The sequence below is a fragment of the Cibotium barometz genome, chromosome 34 (genome assembly GCF_041138505.1).
Source record: "Cibotium barometz isolate CiBa-2024 chromosome 34, ASM4113850v1, whole genome shotgun sequence".
Classification (NCBI taxonomy): Eukaryota; Viridiplantae; Streptophyta; class Polypodiopsida; order Cyatheales; family Cibotiaceae; genus Cibotium; species Cibotium barometz.
The window spans coordinates 9,610,990-9,616,989 of record NC_141079.1 but is presented as its reverse complement, the minus strand read 5'-3'; positions in this window follow the sequence as shown (position 1 = coordinate 9,616,989).

The window sequence follows — 6,000 nt, the reverse complement described above, 5'->3', positions numbered from 1 at the left end:
CAAAACCTATTTGCAGGGTGCTCACACACAAAAAAAAAACTTTTGGACACGGTCATACCAAACTTGACACGCCCATACCATTCTCCTCTGACTTTGCCATGATCGTGCCATTCAAACCTTCAGGGTTGCCCCATGGCCATACGAACCTCCACTTGAAATGCCACGGTCGTTCCATTCTCATTCACTTTTTCCACAGTTGTACCATTCCAACCTTGCTGTTGCCCATGACCATACCATTCTCAATCACTTTTTCCATGGCTGTAACATTACAACCTTGCCATTTCCCTAGCCATACCATTCTCCTTCAGCGTTGCCACATGGCCGTTTGAACCATTCTTAGCTCCAACTGCCACGCCCGTTTGTTCCAACCTCAACCTCAAATGCCACGGCCATTCCAAACAGATGGCACGCCTGTACCAAACAAAGCCATGCTCGTTTCAACCTTATATCGAAATGGTATGCCATGCCCATACCATCTGCTTGCCATGGCTATGTCCTTTTGAAAACTATATATATGGGCCAACCCTCTCATGTCTTCACTTTCTGCTTTCAGTCTACCCGAACTCTTGCCAATGGTTTTCTTGAGCTTTCCCTTTCTATCCATATTCCATCACCCATGGTCGAAACATCAGACTCCTCCCTAGAGCTCCACAAGCACCCCACCCTCAAGAAGAAGCGCTTAACGGGGGGGTGCTTGAGGGGTACGCCCATTATCACACCTAGGGGAGCAACTTATGACGAAAGTCAGTAGCCACATGGTCCACTTCTTTATGAAGAAAAATCATAAAGTCCATCATAAGCTATTGCATTACACCGGACCCTGCTATACAAAGCCATTACTGCCGATCGAGCCTTAACCAGCTTGGGCTCAGCGGGCTGCTGTTTGGGACATCATAGCATAGAAGAGTTAACCACACACTAATGACTTCTAGTCCTACTCAATCCTTCTTCATCACTCAAGCAATCAATCTTACATAATCAAAGCATCAAGATTAGGCTACACTTAAGCACACAAATGCAACTTATGCAAGGAACCTAATATGCAAAGAGCTATCACACAAGTCTCAACTACACATTATTTCAAGCACAAGCTTCATCACAAGCACTCTACAACTCACAAATCAAAACATCATTAAGAAATCTAGATTAGCAAGTGTGTAGACCAAAACCTCATATCATTGAAAATGTAAAGAATGGAGAGTACAAGATTGAAGCAAGAATGGAGATGGAGAGCCTTGGGAGAGCACTTGAGATGGAGCTATGGAGCAAGCTCTCTCTATGAGCCTCTCAACCAAATGCCCAAAGAGTCCTCTCTAGCTCTCAAATGGGCCACCTTTTATACAAAAATTCTAGAACTCCCAAAAGTTCCCATGTGGGATTATTGTCAAGCCCTCTCCCACATTCATCTACAACTTTGAACTCTTTTCAAGAGCCCTAAGTGTCTTTTTTGTTGCATCCTTGTATTGATCTTCATTCGTCATGCAACACTCCCCCCTTCCTATTTTGCGCACGTCCTCGAGCGCGGTAGTAGCAAGAGCTGCAACAAAAAAAACAATGGATTCAAGTAAAGTCTTTTATTGAAAAAAAGAAAAGAAAAGAAAAGAAAAACCAGCAATGATAATTTCACACGTGAGCATACAAGTGCAAGGCTGATTAAAGTTTTAATGAGTACTAAAATAGGTGAGTAAAGTCTAGTCAAAGTGAGACTTAAGTGGTAGATAGTGCTATGCAAAGGTAAGTGTGCTTTGTACACCGCCGGTTATGACCGCAGTCTTAATGTCCTACAAGTATGTAAGTTATTCCTAAGTGGCAAACCTACTCCTAAATATGACCAAAAGTGATTGGAATTCTCTCTTTTTTTTTTTCTTTCCTTTTTTAAAAAAAAAAATGTGTGTGTAGAAGGTGATAAAGATTAAGGTTCCATCCCAAAGAGACCCAAGCAATGGCCAAGAGACCTCCGCCAAGAGAATCTAAAGACCGCTAAGTATCTCAAGGGCGACAGACCCTTTTTTCTTTCTTTTATGACCTAAGGAGTACCCCTTGAAGATGAGGGCATCGGTCTCGAGGACCCATAGTGTACCCCAGAGTCCTACCAACATCTATCAAGGCGATAGATTCCTCAAAGGTCTTTTTCTGAGGCTTTTAGACATCAGTGTTCACCCCATAGAAACCAAGGCATCGGCCCCAAGGTGCTAAGACAACCCCAGGTCCTACCAAGCATTTCACATGGCTGTAGACACATCATGTCTCAATTCACTTTGTATATATATTTTTTAGGATATAATTTTTTTATAAATTTTTATTACTCCTAGCACCTAGCTCATACTAAGAGGTAGCTACCACTAGGGATAACTAATATACCTTGAAAGCATAAGAACTTGGCATACTCCCTTGGTATATATCCTACACTGTCTTTAGATAGAAATATCTTTTACTCGGCTTCTAAGAGTCTAGAATTCACTCACCATATTTTAACAACTAATCAAAAACTTAAACCAGCCAACATTGTGTGAACATGCAAACCATATATTCGAAAGATAAGAGCACATAAAGAAATAAAGATTAAGATTTGAATACACCTGTTGTAGTGCCCTATTGATGTTGTTCGTTTGCATTGATGCATTGCTGATTTTGTGCAGATTGCTCCTCCTTGATCTTTGTAAGCATAGCATGTCTCCCCCCTTCCTTATTTGTGTGCATAATAGGTGGACTATTGGGGCGTGTTTGATGCTCTTATTTTTTTACGGAGATCTCTGCAAAATTTTTATTAACAAACAAGAAAAGAAAAGAAAAGAATAAAATTTGCCATTGGTGCCAAACACCGAATATAGCCGAGGGGAAAAACCCAGTGGGATAAAAGTGCCCTGGCTTGTCGATCTTATTATGGAGTCACTGAACTTACCTTTGCGCTGGTGGTGGATTCGTGTCCTCGTCTGCTGGAAAGATGGTATCAATTTCCTCAGGATGCAGAGACAACCCCTCACAAAAACCGGCCGCTGGAGAAGGTGGTAGAGGAAGGAGTGCTTCCTCACTAAAATATGGCATTGGTTCTATGGGAAGGTTAATCAGACAGTTTCGATTTTGGAACTGCGCAATATAGGTACTCATATTTATCCAATATTGACATGTTGAGGCTTGGGGAAGGAGGGCTTGCAAGATCGGTGGTTGCAAGTCATTTAAGCTTGTATCCCTCCATTGTTGTGCTTGAACCTCCTCAGGTAATCTACGTTGATTTGGTCCTCTCTCTGGTATTCTCACATTAAGAAGATTATGGCGTTGGGGTGTAACTCCCACAATTTACTTCATTAAGCCCGTGCCATATCGTCTAAAGTAAGAGCGGCATATCCAACAAATATGTGAAGCTTCTTCTAATACGAGCCGTGCACACTCTTGACAATGTGGAAATGGGTGATGCTGTTGATAAAATAACGTGACAAAGTGATGTCCACAGTAATTTTCACCTAAGGGAGCATAGAAGTACCTAGAATGTGTTTGAAACGGAGGAGCACTATAACCCCCGCGATGATCTGGTCGAGTACTATCAGGGTCAATGCATGGTGGACATGTATCTCGCCAAATATCCATCAGGAGTTATCTGGACGTAGAACAATGAAATTTAGAACACTCATATTCATCATGACAATTCCAATAAAAAACAAGATTATCTCAAAGAGAACACATCTTCTAAAGGCATAAGGAACCACATTATTCAAACATTGATTTACCAAAGAGCTTTAATTGTAGTGTTAATGCCTTATCTTTGGTTTTTGGTATATCCTTTTTAAGAGGTGGAAACTTTAGCAATTGTCTTGGAATTTGAGCAAGATAAGAGGATTTAGTCATTGAAATGCTAGAATCTATGCTCAAATGAGACTCATTTGGACTTGTCGTAGGTTCACAAGTTGATGGTTGAATTGTGTAACAAGGAGAAATCGGGACAACCGGTGTCTCAATACATGTTTTAGGAAGATCAACACAAGTAGTTTTGTAGGTGCTATCACAGCCACCTTTCCTTTCTTGAAGAGTTTGTGTTGATTTCTTTTGCACCCACTGATATGGAAAATCAAGGGTGGCTTTTGGAATCTTTCTGAAACACTCTTTTACCCCTGTCAAAGCATGGCATTTTGGAAGCCAAATTGCTGTTGCACCCTCATAATAGCCTTGTGCTTTAAGAACATGTTTTGGGACCCATCGATTAACAATCCGAGGTTTAGGCTTGGAAATGATGTGCTTCTTAGGAGGCTTAGCAACTGGACTAGATGGTACAAGTTTGTATGCATCTTTGGGTAGCCACATTGATAATTCCTTCTTGCCTGGCCTTCTTTGAGCAGCAACTAGAGTAGTTGGAACATGCCAGCCATGGCCCTCACTTGAGTACTCATCAATTATCCACATCATTTGTTTTGGAGCTTCAAAAGCAGATTTTGAAAGTGGGTTGTGTAAGGTAGAAACATTACCCCTTTGACACGATAAAGCTCGTGGTGTAGCAGATCCCAAGATGCAATCAGAATCAATTTGCAACTTGTATTGTCTATTCTTCCAATCTAATGAGCAATTGGTAGCACTTAACCACGATCTACCGAGAACAACCTCGACTACTGCCTTGGACTTACCTGCCACATAAAAGGACACTGACATCTGGTGATCCTGAATGGTCATCATAATGACACATTTTCCCGCTATAGGGTTATCTTCTCTTGAAAAGCTTCGTAGGTCCACAGGAATTTGCACAAGTGGTGGTTGACCCACGGCTATCCAGGTGTCAAACGAGAGAACATTATAATCTGCACCAGAGTCAATTAAGGCAGAGACAAAGTAGGTAGTCTCATGAAGATGAAGGCACACTTGAATATTGAATGGATCGACATATGGCTCATCAGTAGCCAACTGTATGGCTAACATAGAAGCTTTGCGACGCTCCTTGGCTTTTGCAACTCTAGCTTTAGCCTCCTCTTGAGCCTGACGTTTAAGTAGGTCAAGTGCTTCTTTCCGTGTTTGTGCAGCATGCATCTGTTGAAGCATGGCTTCAGTTAATGGTTCATTGTATTTCTTGAGACGACTTCCATTAATGAAGTTAGGCATTTGCTCACCTTCTAGTGTCTCTAAACGCACTGCACCACTTGGAGTAAGCTCATTAATCACAAACGGTCCTAGGCCACGTTTTTTGAGCTTTCTCTTATGTTTCTTAAGTGTGTACAAGAGCACCAGGTCTCCTTTTTTGAATCGGTCAGTTGTTACATTTCTATCATACCATTGCTTCTGTCTCCTCTTCGCGGTATACATCCCCATTACCGCCAATAAGCGGCTCTCATCAAGCTTTTCCAATTCGTCAACACGTTGTGAAAACTCATGACCAGTCCAATCCAATTGTTTAGCTACTCGTAGAGTAGGTACCAGAAATTCAATGGGAAGAATTGCATCTAGCCCAAAAGCAAGTTCAAATGGGGTTGTGCCCACAGATGTTTTATAGGCTGTCCTATATGCCCAGAGAACTGAGTGCAACTTTTGCTCCCAATCAGTCCTATGTCCCTCAACAATCTTTGTGAGTGCTGTGCAGAGAATCTTGTTAGTACTCTCGGCTTGTCCATTGGTCTGGGGATGAAAGGGTGCAGAACGCTTGTGAATTACCATAAATTCTTGAAGCAAAAATTCTATGACTTCATTTACAAAGTGTACACCTTGATCACTAACGATCTCAATAGGTAAGCCATAGCGTGTAAACACGTACTCATACAAGAATTTGGCTGTGGTTCTGGCATCATTTTTGATTGTTGCCTTTGCCTCAACCCATTTGGTCAAATAGTCGGTTGCGACTATAATATATTCTGGATGCGTGTTACGAGCTGGAGGTTTAATGGGACCGACAAAATCAATACCCCATTTTGCAAAAGCACGTGTGCTTAACATAGGTCGCAATGGCATATTGTCCTTTGTGATGGGAGGTTTGGTCCTTTGACAATCGTCACAACGTTTCACATATTCTTCGGCATCCATTTGTAA